We start from the raw sequence: 23,742 nt of genomic DNA, 5'->3' as shown, positions 1-23,742 counted from the left end.
CAAACACATGTGATAACATGGATGAATCTTGAGAATCTTATGTTGAGTGAAGCAACCCAGACATTGAAGGACAAATACTACATGACCTCAATGATATGAAATAAACAAGCTGCCTTAGATAGCAAGAGACTGAACGATAGGCTTACAGGAAATCGGAGGGTGGAGGAAGGATATGAGCCGATGTCTGCAGGGGTGGAATTTAAGACGAGATGGTGGTAAGTATGAACACAAAGAAGAGATAAAAGGGGGGCAAGGGGTTGCCTTTGGTTGGGGCTTTGCGGGTTTGAGGGTGGCTGGGGAGGGACGGATGGGTGACATTGCCCAAAAGTGGGGGGAGGGAGGGGTAGCATACGAACACAGGAGAGGGTTAGGTGTTGGTGGAGAGTAAAATGCCGAGAAAATCATATCAAAATATAATAAAGAGGGTTACCTGTTTACAATGCTCGGAGGGGAGGGTCTGATGCAGGACGGGCTCCTGGGGAATGTCTAAATGCTCATTCTGCCAGAGTGGGTGTCACCATGGGGTAGAAACCCAAGTAGTGAGAGTGGGGGTGGACCCACATCCTGGGGAGGACTGATGCCACCAAATAGAGGGAACTGTATCCCTCGAGAGAAAGGGTGGCTCCCAGGGCATTGGGGCAGTTGAGCAAGTTAGGCCCTGAACACTATTCCATCTATCTCTGGAAGTGGCTCCTCAGGAAACGGAGGTTGGCTGTCACTGTGGGCACCAAGGTGGAAGGGAAAATGGACGTTAAATGTGTGGAACCAAGGTAAATGGGGGGTAAGAGAGGAGTTTCTTGAGAGTACACAAGGATGGATATAAAACATGTAATATTACACCATAACATATAGGAGATGACAGACTGATAATGTAAACCATAATGTAAAACATAGGATAACTAAGAATGTAAAGAACTGTGTATCCTAAAGTATGCACCATAATGTAAGCACAGATGTCACCTTGTTAGAAACCTAATGTCTCAGACTCTGTACATCACGTTAAGTAAATATGATGTGAATAGGGTGTAAGTGTATTGCTCTGGAAGGAAAAAGGTTTTTGTGGGGGATGTATGGGAGTGCTGTATATTATATATATGCATTGCTGTGGTCTAGGACTCCTGTGAAGAGAAGCTGAATAATTAGGGGGGGGGGGGGGGGAAAAGATAGGATGTAGAATTTTTTCAAGTCAACATTCTTTATCTAAGTTCTTTATCTAACTTTATCCAAGTTCTTTATCTAACCTTTAAATCCCTCGCTATATGCCATTCCCTAGTAAGGGACCATGACATTATATTGGGCTTCAAATTTCGGGGAGTTCTGGATCACAGAGTGTTTCAACAATGGCAATGGAGGGATACTGGTATGGGATACCAATGACAGGTGATATATGGCTGACAGGGAGCTGTACAGAACATATGTCCAGGGTGCATGGTAATGTTTGGATATACTCATAGTGGCAACAATTAAAAACCACAGCAGGGGGGGTACTGGGTTCCTGGCCAGTGGTGCTCTGTCGTGGTCCCTAGGGGAGCAGCGACAGTCTCCCAGGTACAGCGGCGGGGACCGGGAGGGAGTGAGGGTTCAACGGTGAGCCCCTGATGCTAATGACTATGCTTGTGAGCTGATAAGCCTAAAATAAGAACAAGGCCTAGAGCAACATTGTGCCTGGGAATTTCCTCCTGTCAGCCTTCATGTTACTCAAATGTGGCCAGTCTCGAAGCCAAACTCAGCATGTAAATGCAATGCCTTCCCCCCAGCGTGGGACATGACACCCGGGGATGAGCCTCCCTGGCACCGAGGGACCACTATCAACTACCAACTGATGATGCAACTGGAAAATGACCTTATACGGAAGGTTCAATGCGGATCAGCAGAATATCCCTGTCTACATAAAATAACATGACTTTAAAATGCTGTTTGAACTAAAGTAAGGGGGAAATGGAAAAGAGAAATGAGTTTATATGGCTACGAGTTTCTAAAAAAGAGTCTGGAGGCTGGCAGAAGGATTGCCCTCATGCACAACTGAGCAGAGTCAGAGAGACAGATAAAGCAGATACAACCCCCAGATATCGGTTCCTTCGAGGGCTAAAGAGACCCATGGGAGTTATGGTCATGGCCGATGGGGTTAACTACCAGGTCAGATGGCCCCTTTTTGGAACTGGTGTTTATGTGTGATGAATCTGGACTCAGATGAGATCTTCCTTCATAAGACTTTCATGCTAATGTGCTGGAGGTGCAGTTAACGTTGGGGTTTAAGATATATTTAGGGGATTTGAGTCTCTGGACTGACAATGTGATAGCCAGGTCCTGAGCCTCAACAGACTCCAGCACCTACAATCTGATTTATTGGACTTACCACACTCAGCTAAGATGGAGTTGAAGAAGGACAACCACCACACCATGGAGCCTAGAGTGATTACAACTGAAAGTGGGAGGATTGCATCCAGCATCCATGTGGAATCTGAGCCTCCTCTTGACATAGAGGTGCAATGGACACAACCAATCCAATGTCCACATAGAAGAGGTGGCATTGGATTGGGAAAAGTGGACATGGTGGCTGATGGGTATGGGGAAAGGCAGGAAGAGATGAGAGGTGGAGGCTTTGGGACATGGAGCTGCCCTGGATGGTGCTTCAGAGGCAATCACCGGACATTGTAAATCCTCACAGGGCCCACTGGATGGAATGGAGGAGAGTATGGGCCATGATGTGGACCATTGACTATGAGGTGCAGAGGTGCCCAAAGATGTACTTACCAAATCCAATGGATGTGTCATGATGATGGGAACGAGTGTTGCTGGGGGGGGGGGGGGGGGGGAGAGGTGGGGTGGGGGGGTGGGGTTGAATGGGACCTCACATATATATTTTTAATGTAATATTATTACAAAGTCAATAAAAAAAATGATATGAAAAAAAAAAAAATAAAAAAATAAAAATAAAAATAAAAGTAAATCACTGCTGATTCTTTTTGAAATTTGATATTTATAATAATTAATTTAAAATTGTAGTCAATTATATTTGGAATAGATGAGTCAGAGAAAATTGTACAAATTATATATCCTTCAGCTGATCCCTCAATTTCCATCTTAATAATTATTGGAGGCCTATTTTCAAGACTTCCCTTTATCTGATGCTGGATTTTTTTTTAGCAGAGATCTGTTTGACCAAGCTCTTTGCTTCAGATCTTACAACCTGAGGGTAAGATATTTTCCCCAAATTTATTTTTTCCAATTTAAGTGGTAAGCATGTCTTATATTCACGTAAATATTTATAGATTTCCTATCTAAAATTCATTTTTATGAATTAACATTATTGTATGAATCTATATATCTATATATTATATAGGATTTATTCATCTACATATAAACTTATTTGTAATATCAAATATTACTTAGATCAAGAAGAAAATGTGCTTATGAAAAAGCAATCAAATTCCATTATAAAGACATCTTAAGAAACATGAGTATTCCAAATCATCCCTTCAAGATTTCAAATTTCAGCAAAGATAAAGTAATAGCTAATTAAATATTTAATTACTAGTAAAACAGTGGAGATAACTTCAATATACAAGGCGGAAATAATATAGGAAATTATGACATGCAAACTCAATGGACTTTTATGCAGCCATTAAAATGATAATTATGAGGACTATAAAGCAAAATGAAATGCTTATAATAAAGTATTGAGCGACAAAGGCAGAATGCAAAATCGTATCTGTACTATAATTAGGCTTTCACAACAGATATTTATGGAGTTCTTGAGTCACTGTCAGACTTCATCCCAGGTCCTGAAGTGCTGCCGATAGTTTTAAGGCACTTAGTCTAGTTGGGGAGGCTGACGAAGTAACTGAGCACAAGAATCTGTAAGATCTATCTAATGGAATGTTCATGTAGAGAGTGCACCAGTAGCTCAGAGGAAGGAGTTATAAAATCCATGGAAGAGGCCAGGAAAACTCAGAGAAAGAGATGCCTGCATCTGGCCACCTGTCAGCCAAAAGGGGTCTCTGAGCTTAAAATCCCCTTGGGACTTCTGAGACACCCAGGGACTAGGCAAGCCCCCTCCTTTGCAGCAGTAATCACTGGGCACTTTTCAGTGGCCCTGCCTAGTCTCACTTTCCTGCTCTGACTTCCACTTATCCACATTTCCTACCTGCAAAGTTGCCTGGAGAAGCAACTTTTCACAGGACTTTATATTGATGTCCTCTTAAAACCTTCCCATTCACCAAAACTACTGGGTCTCTATGGGCCACTTCTCTCATGCACAACTTACAACTCCAGGATTCAAAAAACCTGGGCTTGGTGACCAAATTTTCCTCTGCAATACTTTTGCCTCTGACTTGGGTGACCATCCATGCTGATTTACCTAGGACAACATTTGGGAAAATTAAGTATTCTCCAAAGAGTGTATAGAGCAGGGGTCAGCAAAGGCCTAGTAACGATGCTCCTGTGGTCTGCAAACCAAAAATGTTTATTTTTTTCTATTTTTAAATGGTTGAAAAAAGTCGAAAGAAGAATAATACTTCATGATGCACAATAATTACAAGAAATTCAAATTTCAGTGTCAATAAATAAAGCTTTATTGGAACACAGCTGTGGCCTTTCTTATATAGGTTGTGGCTGCTTTTGTGCTATCATAACAGAGATGAGCAGTTGTGACAGGGACCAAAATATTTACTACCCAGCTCTTTATAGGAAAATTTGCCGATCCCTGACATAGAGAATGGTCTAAAAATACTGTTGTAGTGGTTTTGCTATTTATTTTTGCTATAATTATCTATATATTTTATTTTTTGAAAAATTGATATAATTTGAATAAATCCTTTCAGCCACAATGAGATAGAAGTTTAATTTAAAAAATTGAGTACCAAATTTCTGGTGGTTTTTTGTTTTTGTTTTTTTTTTTCAATGAAGTTGATAATGCATGTGAAACTTGCAGAAAATATTTGTTGATACTTGCCCTTCACCATGGGGGCCCACAGTAAAATCACTGACCACATGGAAATCAGAAAACATGAAACTGCCTCAATTTCTACTTTAAACATCAGTACTAATTTTAGCAAATCTGTGTTAGAAGATGATGATTTCACCTAGATGGTCGTTTCTACTTATTTCACTGTGGAGCAGGGTTTTTCATGTTGATTAAATGCCTATTGTTCTAAATTAGGATTGTTGTTTTTTTTCATTATTGCAAGTTCCCTTGTGCAGCATAAAAGTTAAAAATAACCATTAATGTGTTGACTCCATTAGCAGAAGAACTTTGCAGGCAGCTAAATTATGTTGGTTTTAAATCAGTGTCATTAGATGTTTCAAATGTGAAATGCATTCATTTCAATACTGTTTCTTTGTTTTTCATCCAATTCACAAAGTCAAAGTACATTTCTGGAAGTCCTTTCTGATAAGGTTGAAATAGCTGATAATAATCTGAGTGCTTTGCAAATTCAGTAAAACATTTTAAAATGAAGATAGAAATTAGCTGTTTTTGTGGTATAAAAAATGGTGGAGAACATTGTTGTGATAAAGTGATGGCTTTATTAAATGAAAAAAGTAAAGGCATATATATGTATTGGGAATTGATTGCTTTGCACAACCAAATAATCCCTTTCATAGTGCATATTCAAGACTGCAATGAACAGACTGCAATAAAACTATCAAAGAAATTAAAGTTGAATTTGCCAAAATGTGCAAATATATTTATAAATACACTTTTAAAGTGAATGTCCTGCAAATATGTGTAAGAGAATGATACAGATTACCAAAAAAATTTGAGGATGACTATTAATATTTTCCCTCTTATTGAGAAACAAACAAATTTTGAAATGTTTGGTACTCTGAAATACTTTCTGTAGAACTTGGATTATTTCTTTCTTGAATTCATAATAGAATTTGCCATTGAAGCCCTATGGACAGGTTTTATTGTTGGAAGGATTTATTGTTGGAAGGTTTTCATTTACAGATTTACTGTCATTAATAGATAAAACACAGTTCACATTATTTATTTGTTCTTGAGTGAGTTTTGGATGTTTGTGTCTCAAGAAAATTGTCTTTCAAGGTATTTCATTTAAATTTCCAGAATCTGTGCATAAATTTGTCCAGAACATTTATTACCTTCTTTTTTTTCCCACTTTTTCACTTTTTAAAAGATACTTCAATTACATAAATGTTACAGAAAATATATGGGGGATTCCCATATGCCCTACTCCCCACACCTTCCACATTTTTCCACATGAGCAACCTCTTTCATCAGTGTGGTACATTCATTGCAATTGATAAACACATTTTGGAGCATTGCCACTAAGCATGGATTAGAGTTTACATTGTAATTTACACTTTCCCATTTAACTCCGTAGTTTATGGCTGGATATATAGTGGCCTATATCTGTCATTTTAATGTCATTCAGGATGATTCCCTAGTCCCAAAAATGTCTCCCTGTTGCACCTGTTTTTCCCTATCCCTACCCCCAGAACATCCATGGGTCATGCCTCCACAATAATGGTATTTTTTCCATTCCTTCTAGGATTCATTTTACACACATGTTTGATATTTTTCCATCTCTCTCTGATAAACTGTTCTGTTTGAAGTTGTTTTTCTCTTCATGCTTCCATTTTGATACTTTTTATTAGCCTTTCTTCACTGTTTCTTTCTGCATTTATATGAAATGTACTGAGGAGCCAAAGTCATTTTTGTCTTTCTTGTAATGTTTTTTCCCTGACATTTTCTTGTTTCTTTATTTTAGTTTTTATCTCTGCTTGCTCCTGCATATTGTCCTCACTAGAGTTTTTAATTTATTAATTATAGTCATTGAAAATCCCATGTTTGATAATGGCAGACCCTGGATAATATCTGAGTCTCATTATTTTCTTATCTTGGCTCTTTTTTTTTTTTAAGATTTATTTATTTCTTTATTTCTCTCCCCTCCAACTCCCCTCTCCCCCCCCCGCCCCGCCCCGCCCCGCCCCGTTGTCTGTTCTGTGTCTATTTGCTGGGTCTTGTTTCTTTGTCCGCTTCTGTTGTTGTCAGCGGCACTGGAATCTGTGTCTCTTTTTGTTGCGTCATCTTGTTGTGTCAGCTCTCCATGTGGGTGGCACCATTCTTAGGCAGGCTGCACTTTATTTTGGGCTGGGTGGCTCTCCTTATGGGGCGCACTCCTTGCGTGTGGGGCTCCCCTATGCGGGGGCACCCCTGTGTGGCAGGGCACTCCTTGCATGCATCAGCACTGCGCATGGGCCAGCTCCACATGGGTCATGGAGGTCCGAGGTTTGAACCGCGGACCTCCCATGTGGTAGACGGATGCCCTAACCACTGGGCCAAGTCCATTTCCCTAGTCTTGGCTCTTGACAGTGGATATTTTACTGTGATTTTTTGGAAGTTCCAAGATTTTTCTTTTGTTGTATTCTGATTTTGCTTCAAGGTTGGACATTTTGTGTGTGTAAGACAGTAGAGACAGAAATAAATCGCATGTATAGCTGGCCACTGCCATGATGAATTTAGTTGAATTAGTCAGGATTTGAGCTGGATTTGGGATTTACTATTGCTGAGCTTACCTTCAGGGTAACATGGATGGTAAATTCTTCAAGCATCGCATTGTGCTTAGGATGGGGACTGGTTTCTTTAAGGTTTTTCTCAATGTTTCTGTTCAACCTTCAAATTTCCTTGCACTTGCAACCCAGAGGTTTCTCTAACCGCACCCTTGTTTCTCCCTTACAGTAAACAACTGGTGCTTGGTACTTGGTATTTGCTACTCAGAAGACAGAAGTGTCAGTGTTTTCAATTTTCCTGGCTCGTCCTCAGTCTTAGGTAATTCATATGTCTTCATGTCTCATGGATGTGGCTTTGCCAGGGATTTTTCTTTTTTAGTTGTTGAGTCCTTTCAGAACCAGTAACTGTGGACATAGTGCCCATCTCTATAGAGAAACTACCAAACAATTTCAGATAAACTGTATTGCAAATGCATTTCCAAGAAGTAGGCCTCAAGAGGGGTCTCAATTCCATCTTGGAGTTTGTCAAGTCTTGGCCTTTAATCCCATCATTTTATGGGACATCCTCCCTCAGGAGAAAAAGAAAAAACTGGTTTTCTTGTTTGCTTATGTGTTCACCAATCTAGATTTAGTTATTTTTCTATTGCAAAGTCCTAGACATTTCATTCAGTCACTTTCAAGTCTAAAATGTATTAAATATTTATTCCCTACAGTAATTTATCTATTACTTATTTACATTTTACAGGCAGGGATATTTCAAATTATATTGTCCACTTCTATCGTCTGGAAAAAAAAAATGTCTACCACTGTTTCACATTATCTTGGATTCTTACTCTTTTTATATCTCTCTATTATTTTTTCCCAAAACTTTTTTTTCTGTGATCTTATTTTGTCCATAATGCTTAACATTCATTAGTGTTCTTTAAGTCCATTTTTAAATGTAACAGTTTATATTCAATGTTAAAAAACATGTCTTGCACAGAACGAGTGTATTTTAAAGAATCTCAGTTATCCAAGAGTAGAACTAATAGTTCTAATGTGATATAGAGTGCATTTTCACATTAAATCATGGCAAATTTACATGCACAAATATTCATTTTAGTTTCCATCTTTGGTCAGTAATAAAATTAGGCAAAAAATAAATAAGCACTGTGATATAGGCTATACAGTGATTAGAGGATATTTTTACTTTTGTTCCCTTTCCCACCAGTTAGATGGTGGTGGAGTAAGGAATTTCTAGAGCCAGCTCCTGCTACAGGGCAGTTAGTAAACACCCAGAGCTATCTGGAGCTAGCTAAAGCACCTATTTGGGGGCTCCAGGAGACCAGAAGAACATCCTGCTACACCCTTGAAGGAATGGAAGGAGGAGATTTCCCATCTGCAGAGAAGACTTGTGAGTAGAGTGCTCCACATCAGAGAGGCCACTGCCCATTCTCCACTGGAGGCACAAGCCACCTTGGGAGCTGTTCTGTGGCTGGAATTGAAAGTTTGACTTCCCAAAAATGGGGAAGGAAGAGACAATTGGGCACCAATTTCAGCTACTGGTCGGTAAATTCAGGGAGCTAAAGTATAATCCCAAGCTTAAACTAAAGTTTGAATCTGTCCAAGTCAGAAAGAGGCTGGTAGCTGCCATCTTAACTTGGCATCTGGCATGAGGAAAGTGAGAAAGACTGAAAATCTCAGTGCTGGTGGGGACTGACTTCTTTCCATTCAGATCGGATTGCAGCTCCAGCCTAGGCCCCAGCTCTACCTCTGGCAGGGAGGAAGCTGCAGGGACCTGTGCCAGCCTCTCCGGGAAACTACAGGCCAAGCTGCAGAGGCCAATGCTTGCCCTACTTTGGCAGCATAAGCCACCCCAGGAACTATTCTGTGGCTGGAATTTGGGGCTCCATTTCCCAAAAACAGGGGAGGAAGAGACAGTTGACTGCCGAGTTCAGCTACTGATTGGTGAATTCAGCTGGCTGAAGTGTGGCCCTGGGAACAACCAGAGTTTAAGCCTGTGGCCAGTGGCCACCATTTTGACCCTGCCTCCAAAATGAAGGGAAGCCAGGCTGACCCAAAATCACAGTGACCATAGGGATTGGTATCTTTCACCCAGATCAGCCTGCAGCCCCAGCCTAGGCTTCAGCCCCACCTCTGGCAGGGAGGAGGCTGGCAGAACCTGCACCAGCCTGTCCAGTAACTGCAGGTATATTTGACTGGCACACAATGAATAATCAGAAGTGCCCCAAGGCAACTGGGGTCATCTTGGACCCGCACAGCATACATTGCTGCCCACATCGCATCTCCATCCCCTTCCCAGGCAGGGAAGAAAGGGACATGAAGCTTCATCAGTTTCTCTGGGCAACTACAGTCCAGACCTGCATGACATGGATTATTTCACAGAGCTATGACACTGTCCCTACCACTAGCAAAGGAGAAAATTGGGAGAAGCTTCATCAGTCCCAGGGGCAATGAGGGCAGCTTGAGCCTCCACAGCTTGTAGCACCAACTACATCCTTGGCTCCTACTGCACAACCAGCACGGGAGAAAGGGCAGGAAGCCCTAAACTACAGAAAAAAACTGCACCCAGAATAAATATTCCAGTAAGCCAGATGCCAAGACACCAGCAAAAATATTACAATCCACACCAAGAAACAGGAAGACAAGAAAAGCCTCCAGATGACATAAAGGAGTTGAGACAACTAATCATAGATGTTCAAACAAATCTCCTTAATAAATTCATTGAGATGGCTAAAGAGATTAAGGATATTAAGAAGACATTGGGTGAGCACAAATAAGAATTTTAAAGCATACACAGAAAAACTGCAGATCTTATGAGAAGGAAAGGTGCAATAAATAAAATAAAAAACATTGGAATCATATAATAGTAGATTTGAGGAGGCAGAAAAAAGGACTGGTGAGCTTGAAGAAATGGCCTCTGAAAGTGAACATACAAAAGAACAGATGAAGAAAAGAATGGAAAAAATTTGAACAAGTTCTCAGGGAACTAAATGACAGCAAAAGATGCACAAACATTTCTGTCATGGATGTCCCAGAAGGAGAAGAGAAGAGAAAAGGGGCAGAAGGAATATTTGAAGAAATAATGATAGAAAACTTTGCAACATTAATGAAGGACATAGATATCCATGTTCAAGAAGCACAATGTACTCCCATTCAAAAAAATCCAAATAGACTAACTGAGACATATACTAATCAGTATGTCAAATGCCAAAGACAAAGAGAGAATTCGGAAAACAGCAAAAGAAAAGCAATGCATAACTTATAAGGGATATCCCATAAGATTAAGTGCTGATTTCTCACCAGAAACCATGGAGGCAAGAAGACAGTGTTCCGGTATATTTAAGATCCTACAACAAAAACTTGCAGCCAAGAATCTTATATCCAGCAAGATTATCTTTCAACAGTGAGGGTGAGTTTAGAGTATTCACAGATAAACAGAAACTGAGAGAATTTTTAACCAAGAGACCAGATGTTCAGGAAATATTAAAGGGTGTGCTAGAGCCTGAAAAGAAAAGACAGGAGCGAGAGGCCTGGAAGAGAGTCTAGAAATGAAGATTTTTTCAATAAAAGTAATTAAATGTGTTGAAAGAGTGGTGAAAATAAAAGATAAACAGATAAAACTCAAATAGTTAGGGAAAAACTTAACCAATAATGTAAAGCACTTGAATTCAGAAAACTGCAATTCAATGTTAAAAGAAATTTTAAAAAAGGCCTAAATAACTGGATGATCATTCCATGCTCATAGATTGGAAGATTAAATATCATTAAGATGTCAATTCTACTCAAATTAATATACAGATTCAATGCAATCCTAATAAAAAGTCCACCAGCATTTTTTTAAATTGAAAACATGATTATCAAATTTATTTGGAAGGGTCAGGGTTCCTGAATAGCCATAAACATCTTAAAAAGGAAGAGCAAACTCTGATCTCTAAACTTTAAATGATATTACCTAGCTATTGTGGTAAAAACAGCATGGTACTGGCATAAAGACAGATATATAGACAAATAGAACCAAACTCATGGTTCAGAAACAGACTCTCACATGTATGGTCAAGTGGTTTTTACTAGTCTGTCAAACACACAGCTCTGGCAGAACAGTTCATTCAGCAAATGGTGCTGAAAGAATTGGATATCTATAGCCAAAAGAAGGAAAGAGGACCCTATCCCAAACTTTATCCAAAAATTAACTCAAAATGGATCCAAAACCTAAATATAAAAGCTAGAACCCTAAAGCTTCTAGAAGAAATTGGAGGAAAATATCTTCAAGACCTCATGGTAGGTGGTGGAGTCTTAAAGGAGAAAAGAGGACAACCGAGTGGACTACTGATGTTTAACATATGTAGAAGTTTTAATTAGCTTTACTGTAAAAGTCTGGAAATGTAAATAGTATATGGTAACACACAGTGAGTAACAGCTAATTTATACATGGGGATGTGGCTGAAAATGGTAGTATAGATATGTAAATGCCAATTGACAGAATGCTAAAGGATAATCTAGGAACAGAATAGCCCAGTAAACCAAGAGGTGGATGAGAATTGTGGTGGATGGTACAGATGCAAAAATGTCCTATGTTAGCTATAGCAAATGTGCATCACTATTGCAGGTGGGAAGATGGAGAAGCATGGGAAAAATACAACTGGAGTGACTTATGGACTGTGGTTAGCAGTAATAATAGAATAATCTTGCATCCATGCCAAAGATGTACTGTGTTCTTAATGGGTCAGTATGGAAAATGTGTACCAAATGTACAATATGGACATGGTAACAGTCAAATGATATTATCTTATCTGTAACCAATGTTCCACCACAGTGTGGTGTGTTGATAGAGGGGTGTTATTTGGGAATTCTGCACATGTGTATAATTGTTTCATAAGTTTGCAACTTGTGCCATAAAAATATATTTTAAAAATAATAATAGGGTTGGTTGGGGTGAAAATACACCAAATATAAGATAAGGACTATAATTAATAGTGAGATTTTGACAATATTCTTTCATAATGTGTCACAAATGTCTCACAACAATGCGAGGTGTTGATGGAGGGTTGATGTATGGGACCCCTGCATGATGTTATGCATGTTTGCTTTGTAAGTTCACAGCTTTTACTATATACTTATTGTTTATGTGTGTTCATATGTAAATGATAAAATGATAATAATAGGGTAGATTGGGGGAAAATATTTTTGTGAGTAGTAATATTTTGACAATGCTCTTTAATCATTAGTTAAAAATGTTTAACAACAATGCAAGATATTGGTGGTAGGGTAAGGTAAGAGAGTCCTGTGTAATGTTACGTATGTTTGTTTTGTAAGTTCACAACTATTACTATACACTAATTGTTTATGTATGTTTATGTATGAGTGATATACTTCAATAACTTTAAAAAAAAATGACTGTGAAAGACAGAAAAGATAGAGAAAAGATAAAATTACAAATCCCCAGAATTGGGTAAATTCAACCTGAGGTTGGTATGTGCCAAAAGCCCCTTCAAATATAGGTTCCTAGGTAAGCAGTGTAGCTTGAGGGAGTTTCAGCAGTGAGCTGTGCTTGAGAAGAAGTTTCTGCACGTTCTGGAGAACACTGAGCAGAGAGAAGGGCAAGGCTGCACGAGCTCAGGGAAGTAGGGAATGACATGCTCCCACATTCATGTATCATTCAAGATGTAGCAAGCCACTGGAGAATTACACAAATAGGGGGAAGAGCTAAGACTTGATCTATTTGAGATTTTGGTGACATATGAACAAAATTTAGGAAGATTACAAGTATCAATAGAAGCATGAGAAAGAGACAATTATGAATAATAGCAATATTCTTTTTCTGGTCTTAGCAGATTTGTAGTCACAGCATTTATATTTTCAGAATTTTTTAACCACTAATTATTTTGGAGAACTCAGTCCAGTTCCAACCACCAGTCACTCATTGAGCTTCAATTCTGAGCATGACACTATGCCAACCACGAAAGGCACACAGATGGGTCAGATACAGACCCACCATAGAGAATCCCCAGTCTAATTGGGAAAACATATAAGTAACTGGGCAATGTTAGCATAATACGATAAGTTGTTAGGTAAAGGTAAAAGTTGGTCTAAAGAAACACAAGAAGAGCAGTTGACTCATATATAAGGGTAGGGAGGATGGGGCTTCAGGGAATTCTCTGAGTGAGGCTGCTTCCGATGTGAGCCTTGAATGGGGAGTAAAATACAACAGGCGAATAAAGAGGGAAAATGACACTTAGTAGTAATTTTATACTAAATATCTTTAAACTACACAAGATTGCTTCTATTTTTAGTCTTGGGAATTAGAAATTGTCATACCTTTTATTTGATTAAGAGATTGAAGTCTCAACTGGGCCATAGAGTTACAAAGTTATAAAAAGTGTCCAGTGGAATTTGTAGCAGTTCTTTATCTGTGAAGGTAATACACAGAACACATTAAGGTCACTTCTAGAGCACTGTCCCTTCAGATTCTTCATAAAAACAAGAAATATCAGAAAATGATGTAACCTGCACAAACGAGAAATCAGGATTTGTTCAAACACATAAGAACCCATGGATAGGAATCTGGGCTCTGTTCTCATCCATGGGCAGAGTAGTATTTTTTTGAATTAGAAATTTATGGATCTATAGAAGGGGCATAAGGTCATGTTTGGGAGAGAAGGATACATTCATTTTCTTGATCAGATCAACGATTTCACATATGTCAAAGCTTATCCACATGTAATGTTTAATTATGTACAGTTCATTGTATGTCAACTCTACTTCAACAAAGCTGATAAGGAAAAAGAAAAAAGCAAACAACTCCATGGACCTATGCATGAAGAAGTCACTACCTTCCCCATAAACCCATGATTTTCATTTTGGGTGGCTAACGCAACAGAAAAGTTGGATTTGCACTGAGATGGTCTCACTCCTGATATATGCTCCTTACATCCCTCTAGAAAGGGGGTTTCCTGAAATGAGATCCTGAGTATATGGCCTGGAAGTAGAAAATATTTGACTGAACTGCAAGAGGTCTACGTAGGTGCATGATTATGAGGTTGCCAAAGTTTGCCCCAAACATCCTCGAAGGATTCTCTGTGTAAGAGCTTTAGGACAGTGGTGAGCTAGGCACATTAATGTTATCCATGAATCACAGCTTTATTAAGCAAATAATTGAAGAGGTCAGATAAGGGGAACTGAAAACATCTGAATCAATTCAATGTTCCCTGGGAACCCACCGTCTGCAAAAATTAGCCTATGCCCTGGGGAAACAAAGGTAGATCAAATACAGATACTAAGGAAGACCAGGTCCACTCAGAGAGAAGAGCAGGTTAAGGGGGCACGGTGAGGTCAGAGCTGTGAGAGATCTTAGTGCAGGGACTGCTCATAGAGGGGGATTTGGAAGACATTCCCTGGAAATGATGGCATCTGAGCAGGGCTGTAATGGTGTACGAAAAATGGAATGTTCTCTCATCAAAGGAATTAAGATTTTTATTACAATTTATATGGGATATAAATACAAGAAGAATATTTAAAACAAAGCCCAAGATTTATTCTTATCATCATCTTTACTTTGCATTTCTTTACTTACTCTCATTCTGGGGTTTCAGAAAGGATCACCTCTTGTGGTGAGATCTGGAGACTGTGAGTTCTGATTCTGACACAAATTGCCTGCATAAACATAGTTAACTCTCTGAACCTCTGTCTCCTCATCTGTGAAAAGGAAGCTAACACTGTAGATTTCAGAAACATAAAGATACAATTAAATGAATTTTCTGCAGAGTACTTCTAACCTGATACATGCTCAGTAAATTGTCATTTCCTCTCTTTCTGCCCGTTAAAAATAATTTCTAGGAAATCCATCTCTAAATAATTTTTAAATTTATTTTCCAGCACACATGCATGCACATACATGCACACATATATATATGAAATATAGTATAGATTTTCCATTACATATGGGATTAAGGCACTCCAATTAGAATTATTTAAATCACAGAAGATTTTCATATTTTATTTATCTGAATTCAGTGTTCACTTTTTGATCTTGCCATTAAAAATACGATGCATTATTTTGTAAAGATCTATCACTCTTTCCCCATCTGAACTCTTTTCACCCTCACTGCCAGCTGACTCTTTTTAGTGTCTTGACATAAAACATGTACATCCATACAGAGATGTTTTAAATTAAAACTCCAGTTGTACAAGAGAACACTGGTGACACTTTGGCATCTGAATAATGAATCTATAAAGAGACTACAGAGCAAAAGAAAGCAAGAAAGGTATCACCATTTCTCAGTCAGGAATAATGTAATAAAATCCTTACCATTTTAATAGAAGCTCAGGGAAGAAAGGTTCAAATTTTACTTCATTGTCAAAATAAATAAGAATTATGGTTCTTGATCAAAAAGAGGCCAGGCTCTGTGGGACTGGTGGTTAAATAAGAACTTTGCCTTATGGAGGATGATATCCTTACAAAAAGAAAAACTGAAAGATAATAGAAATATTTTTAAGATTTGTGGGAAATACATAGAGCATCAAGAAATCTCTCTGTCTGATCGCTCTCTCTATCTCTCTCCCTCTTTCTCTCTCTCTGTTTCTCCTTTTTTTCTTTTTTTTTTAATAACTATATTAGCAATTTATGAAGTACTCTATAATGTGTTCTATGAAGGGACATGATGGATTACCTTATTCCCCAATTTTAGTGTTTTTGCTTGCATTATTTGCCTTACTGGTTTCAAGGATCTTTCACATTGAGGTAAGGGTGAATGGTTGGTGTGTTTGCAAGTATTTGAAAAGTAAATATTTGCATATCTTCTCACTACATTATAATATGTTCAAGGTCAAGGACTTGTTCTATCCACATTTACACAGAATTGTTCCATGACTAGCAAATAAAATTGTGATACAATATATTTATTACATGAACAATGAATGTCCCAAAAGTTTGATTATATTCAAGTGTTTTCTAAAATATTAGTATGTAAATGCCAGATTGTGGCATCAACTATATTCACTTTTAAGTTAATAAATTTGAATTATGTAACCAATATGCTTTTAAACCAAATGCTACACAAAATAATTATCAGAATAGTTGCATTGATCCATTCATTCATTGATTCATTCATTCATTCACCCATTCATTTTAGCTATTATTGTATGCCAACCCTTGAATTCAGAACTTTAGGCTAGGGTTATCAGTAAAATCCAGGATATAGAGTTACACCAGCACGTTATTTGAATGACAAATGTATTTTTAGTATGTGTATGTCTTAAACAATATTTGGGAATTCAAATATAAATTGAATTCTAGAATTCAGATTTAATGGGGCATCCTGTAGTTTTACTTGCTAAATCTTGCCATCCTGGTTTTGATGAAGTATCTCATTTAAATCTCCCTGCAGCCTAGAGAACTAGACACTGTTCTGCTTGGCACGAAGACAGTGAACTTAATGTTCAGACAGTGTTTTAAAACTTGCCCACCTAAACATGTAGTAAACAGCTGAGTCAGAATTCAAGCCTAGGACTTCCTGATTCTATACTTTAGCTCTTAATTAGTATGTTATACTCCATTCTACAATGGCATCAGTGAAATTTATGATACAATAGGAAGTAAAAATATGTAAGAAATATAACAATACATGCGTGAGTATTGCAGTGTGGGCACTGGGAGAGAGACAGACTCAGAGACAGAGAGACACAAGGAAAGACAGCACGTGGTTCAGGTGGCTCCAAGGAGGAGCCAGGGCCTCGAGGGAAGCCAGGAGGGTAAGGAGTACTTGCCCCCAGGGAGAAGGAAGAGCACAGATGCTAACCCAAATGGGTATACATGAGTAGGGCAAGTTCAGAGAACTTCAAAGCTAACCTTCTGGCCACCTGATACTGGTGTCTGGATTTCCAAATACACCTAGATTAGCTCTTAACGGAAGTTACAGAGATTTACCTCCCAAGCCCAGCTTAGTCTAATTTTGCTGATGTTCATTCTTTTTCACTGTATTCAGAGGACTGTGCAAGACAGTCCCCAAGGTCTTTTCCAGCAAAATAAGGGATGATCTACAAGGGGGTAAATAATCCTGAAAACAACCATAGAGAGTGAAAAATAGCTGCTCAAACTTTTAATGAACCTGTGGAAGCACTCAAGTTTAGATGCAGTGGAAATTTTCTTCTTGATTTGATGCCAAGCCGTAAGACAATTTTTCAACTGTTTCACCTAAAAGAAGTTGATGTTCAGCAGTTTTGGAGATACATATGCACTAAGCAATCATATCCCTTTTAAATCTTTAACTGAAAAACAACTCTAAGAAATAAGAAGTGAGTTTGCTCAAATTCTTATGGAAAGTGATTCAGATTTCAGGCTGAAAGCAAACCCTGCATAGTAGAGCACCAGAGAGTGAGTTATGATGAGAGAGCAATGAGTAGGTAAAACAGAGTTGAAGTGAAATCTCTGGGAAATAGTGTGTTGTATTGCATTCATCTCCTCTTAAAAACCATCCCAAAAAGGTGAGAAGGGAACATGATATTTATCATTTGAGCACAATTAGAATAAACCCCACATTGACTGACACAAAGAACAGTTTGAAATTTATGTATGTTTCAGTATAGGATGAGACATTTTTGAGAAAAATAGACATGCGCGTCCCGTTTAAGGAGATATGCAGGCATAAAACAGTTGTATCCCTGCAGAACACCTAACAGGAAAGAGCCTATGAATCAGAATTATTGGACAAGATTACCTTCAGAGGCACTAAATCATTCATTTTCTACCAAGATACATGAAGAAATCACTTCTCCCAGCCATCTTGTATCTGGGTGGGACCACTTCTGGTCATTAAATGTAGTATAAAATGTTGCACAAATTCCTCCTCATTCTCTCTCTCATGCATGTCCATGCTGCTAGACAGAAAGACACAACGTGCTTTCCGCACTTTTAAGCTGGAAGGAGACTTGATCCCTGCCTGTACTACCCAGAGGGGAGCTACTGAGAAGATATGCACAGGCAAAATACCCACCTCAGCCTCAGCCTAAGGGAGAAATGTATCTTTGTTGTACTAAAAATAAATTGCTGAGATCTGGGTATTATTTGTTATAGAAGAAAGTAATGTTTTTATTTGACAAATAGATTCCATGGTTCTGTAAAGTTTACAATATACTCTTAAAATGCCTAGAATAAAACAACTAAAAAGGGAAGCTAAAAAATTACTAGGTGAACTGGCAATCTCACTTTTTGGCATATACTGAAAAGATTTGAAAGCAGGGACTCGAACAGGTATTTGTACAGCAATGTTCATAGTAACATTGTTAACAATAGCCAAAAGTTAGCAGCAACCAATGTGTCCAGCAAGAGCTAAATGAATAAACAAAATGTGGTATATACACACAATGGACTATTATTCACATGTAAAAAGGAATGAAGTTCTGATACATGCTACATGGGTCAATCTTGAAGACATATGTTGAATGAAAATAAGCCAGACACAAAACGACAAATACTGTATGAAATTGCTTATATGACACATCTAGAATAAGCAAATTTATATAGACAGATAGAAGACTATAGGTTATCAGGTAATGTTTGGGTAATGCATATTCACTCTGGTAGCACAATAATCTAAATGTAATTAGTACCATTACACTTGAAAGTGGTTAAAATGAGAAATTTTGAATAGTATACATATGACTACAATAAAATGTTTTTAAAAAGACTAAATGAAATTTAGCTCCAGACCCATATATTTGATGTTTGTGTCTTGCCTTTCAGATCTTGACATTCTCTCCGTTAGATGATTTTGTATAAGTGCCTACATGCATTTTCATGCATCCAATTGTTACTTAATTCCTTATTCATCTCTGTTTCTTACCTGAAATTAATACAGATCTGAAGTAGGTCTTTTATTTATATTATTGGCTAGAATTTTTAAAATTGTTTAAAAAATGAAAACAGAGGCTAAATTTTCTTGACCTACAATATTCCTTATATATTGCTATTATGTAGTTTGCAAATGATTCTTTTCATTTATTTTCGAAATTGAAATAAAAGATGCTCAAAGCATTATTTAAATGGTTGGCAACAATTCTATTAAAATATTTTTCTAGTATGTAATTATAAAAATAGCATTAAATTTTATTTTATATGCAAAATATCTGATTCATTCATTATTCAACAAATATTTACTAAACCTATCATATATAGCCTTAATATTTGGGGACAGAGTAATAAGGAAGATAAGATACTATCCCAAGATCTTGGCATCTGTATTTAAAGTAAGGGATTTACTGCCAAAAGGATACATTTTTTTGGTTTCCTTGGGTTGATAGGGTGATAGAGAGGGAGATTGTAGGTGCAATTAACATCACTGAATTGTATATTTGAATGTCATTAAAAGAGGAAATTTTAGGTGTTATATGTCAGCAGAGCAAAAATTAAAAACAACAGTACAGATTTGTACAACACAAGCAATGAACTATGTAATATGACCTTAGCAATATAGATAACAATAGTTATAACACTGTTTTAACAATTGTAACAAAGTTTACAAGGCTAAGTACTAATATTAGAGAAAACTTGGTGTGAGTGTGGGGACATGGCAACCCTGTATTTCCTGCGTGAATTTTATATAAATGTACAATTTCCCTAATACACATACTTGTTTTGTGTTCCAACATTCAGTCTGTCTTGAGGAACATACCATGTGCACCAAAAGAAAATTATATTCTCCAGGTGTTGGTAATGCTGGTCAACAAATTTCAAATAATTCAAGATGGTTTATACTGTTGCTCAGTTCTTCCACTTTTCTTCTTCAGTTTTTTATTTTATGAGTATATTTTGTCTAATCTCTGTAACCAGTTGTAAGAGAGCATCTAAAATTCCCTATTATGATTGTGGAATTTTGTTATTCTTTTCAGCTTTATTGGCTTTTGCTTCATATACTTTTGATTTTGTATTATTAGATGGATACACACTTAAAATTTTTAGTTTAATTTTTCTGATGAATCGGTCCTTTCATAATTATGAAATATCTTTCTACAGACTAGGTAATATTCTTTGCTTATCGGTAATGCATTTGGTAATAATATAGTCACTCTGGCATTTCTGTGCATGCTCTTTGCATAACATGCCTCTTTTATATATCCATTTTATTGTTTATCCATCTGTGCTTTTATATTTAAATATATATTTATATTTAAAGCAAATCTCTTTGGACAGCATAGAAATAGACTGATCTACCTTTTAATTGGAGTGTTTAGACCCTTTACACATAATTTAATTAGCCGTATGTTTGGATGCTTGGATTCTGGTAGATAATTTTTAATTTGTTTTCTCTTTGTCCCATATGTTTTCCTTGCCTCTTTATTCCTCCTTTCAAAATGTATTTTCAGTTAATTCAATACTCTTTTAGATTTGCATTTTTAATTTGTCATGTTTCTCTTTAGAGCTATAGCTCTTTTCAATTTTTAGTGCTTTTCTTAGAGAATAGAATATCAGAGATAATATTAAACTACTACCATAAAATATAAGAAACTTGCAACTATAAAGGTTGATCTACCACCTACTTTTCCTTTATACTATAGTTGTTATACATAATTTATTGAATTACAGTATAAATCCACTAGATAATGTTGTTACTTTTGCTTTCAACTTCATATGCATTATAAAGAAATGGATTAAAATATCCTTCATATTTACCCACCTATCTGCCATTTCTCTAGAACCCTGCATTCCTTCTGAGAATCTGTGATTCTCTCTGGTATCAAATCTGTTCAGGCTGAACATTTCAATTAGGTTGCATCTCCTGGTGACAATTACCTTTCTTTTCATTTATCTGAAAATACCTTTCTCTTGTCTTTCTTATTAAAGGGTATTTTCACTAAGTGTTTTGTGTTCAGATGATTTTACACTTTCCACTGTGTTTCCCTCCCTTCTGGTCACCACTCCTGCTGATGAGAGGTGGCAGCCCTTTGTATCACTGTTCCTTTGTAGGGAATGATTCATTCTTTTCAGGATTCTTTGGATCCATTCAAAATTCAAACTTCGGTTTCTAGAAATAAGAATATAATATATTTAGTTATAGTTTTCTTTGAATTTATTCTCTGCAGGGGTGGCTAAACTTCTGGAATCTGTCAGTGTAGATTTTTCACTAATTTGGGGAAATTTGGGAGCATAAGTTGATCAATTCCTTTTTTCTGATCCACTCTTATCTATTTTCCTTCTGGGACACTATTACATATATATTAAGACTTTTGATATTGTTCTACGTAACAGAGAGACCGTGTGTGTGTGTGTGTGTGTGTGTGCAAAAGGGTGAATTTATATTGATCTACCTGCAGGTTCACTGATTCTTTTTTCTTGTCCTATCTGTTGCTAAGTTACAGAGAGATTATATATATATAATATATATTATATTAAATATTTTTAGATTTCAGATATTTTAATTGTTTCCAGAAGTTCTATTTGACTTGTTTTTAGTTTCCAATTTTCTGCTAAAATGTATTACTTATTATATTTTATATATTTTTTTCCTTTCTCTTGAGCATAATTATAATAACTCCTTTAAAATAATCATGTACGAATTCCAACATCTGAGTCCTTTCAGGTTGATCTTTATTGCTTGCCTTTTCTCTTGTGTTTGGGTCATGTTTTCATGTTTCTTCAAACATCTAATAGTTTTGATAATTTTAGATTGTATCCTGGACTTTGTTAATGATATATTATAGAGATTCTATTATGTTCCTTCAAGATTATTGCTTTGTTTTTTTCCCCTTCCCTTTTGTTTTGTTTTCCTTTTTAAATAGGCAGTTAATACGGCTGAATTCAAAATCCTACATCTCCACTAAACTCTTTACTTTTGTCTAAGCTGTAATGTTTAGAATCTGTCCCTGACATATATGTGTCAAGGGTTGGCCAAAACTTTGAATGAAGTGTGTATGCATGCAAAATTCGTGATTTTTTTCCCTTTAGCGCTCTCATTTTTGTGATATTTCCCCAGACATTCTAGCTATTGTCACTGTCTCAAACTGTGCTTCTGATTGTTAAAGTTAGAAAGACTTGAAGTCCTTCTTAATTTCTAGGTTACCCTCTTGTCCCCAGTTGCAACCACACTGAGTCCAAAACTTTTGAAAAGAACTGCCTGTCCTTCAAGGTGTGAGCCCTTCTCTAGTTTCTTCTGATTTTGCTCACTCTCCAGTGCCTTTAGTTAGTTAGTTTACATTTTTCAAGAGTTTGTCGTTATCTGCAGGAGAGAAAATTCAGTAGGAGCTACTCTACCATTACTGCATAGGAAACCTTTGTGTCAATGAAGGTTTCATTTGCATTCCTCTTAATACTAGAAAAAACCCCACAATACTGAATTATAGTCAATGGCAAATGTATTTATTCTTCCCCTCTGAACTGTCTGTTCATATATCACCTATTTTTCTATCTGGCTGTTGGTCTTCTTTGTTTGAGGAAGTCTTTATATATTAGTGAGACAGTCTTGAATTTATCAATCGTATTGTTTCATTTTACGTGTTTTGGCATTTTGAGTTAGAGACTAGCACTTAATAAATATGGATTAAATACATATGCATAAGTGCATAAATGCATAAATAAATAAATTCACCCAATGTTTGATGTAAATTTTAAGTAATTAGAGTTATCTTTGAAAGTGTCAAAGTAAAGTTAGTATACATGCTTAATCCTTACAGTAAAATTAAATACAATTGATTACTAAACTATAATTCTGGCTTCCTGGATTAATTTAATAACATCATGGTACCACAGACTTGAAGATACAGTAGTAAATTGAAGTTGACTATCTGCTTTACCATGAATATACTAGGTAATCCTTTTCCTATATATGTTTGCATCTCATTTTCTGACGTTTCAAGATGAGATCTTGTAGAAAAATGCTAATTAATGTCCCCAATAACAAGTCCATAATGTCAACAAATACATTTAGCAATAAATTCACCAGCTAAGGCTCTGTCCTTTCTTCTAGATTTGTTTTCTTCATTTTGCTTTCATCATTTCTTATGAGCTGTCAATTATCGATGCAAATTAAGTCAAGCAAACATTAAAGGATTTCTATATTGGTATCATAACAACAGTGTTGTGATCCTATGAGATGTATGTATTTCATGTAATCTGCTATTACCGTGCCTGTATCTGAAGCTCTTCTTTGTTTTTATCAACTATATATGTTTGCCTTTTAGGGAAAATTATAGACAGAATTATGTGGTTATTAGTCATAAGCTGAATATTGAATCTTTTTTTTTAAAGATTTATTTATTTATTTCTCTCCCCTTCCCTCC

Source organism: Dasypus novemcinctus, chromosome 14, assembly GCF_030445035.2.
Source record: "Dasypus novemcinctus isolate mDasNov1 chromosome 14, mDasNov1.1.hap2, whole genome shotgun sequence".
NCBI classification, from domain to species: Eukaryota; Metazoa; Chordata; class Mammalia; order Cingulata; family Dasypodidae; genus Dasypus; species Dasypus novemcinctus.
This window is presented reverse-complemented; position numbering follows the sequence as displayed.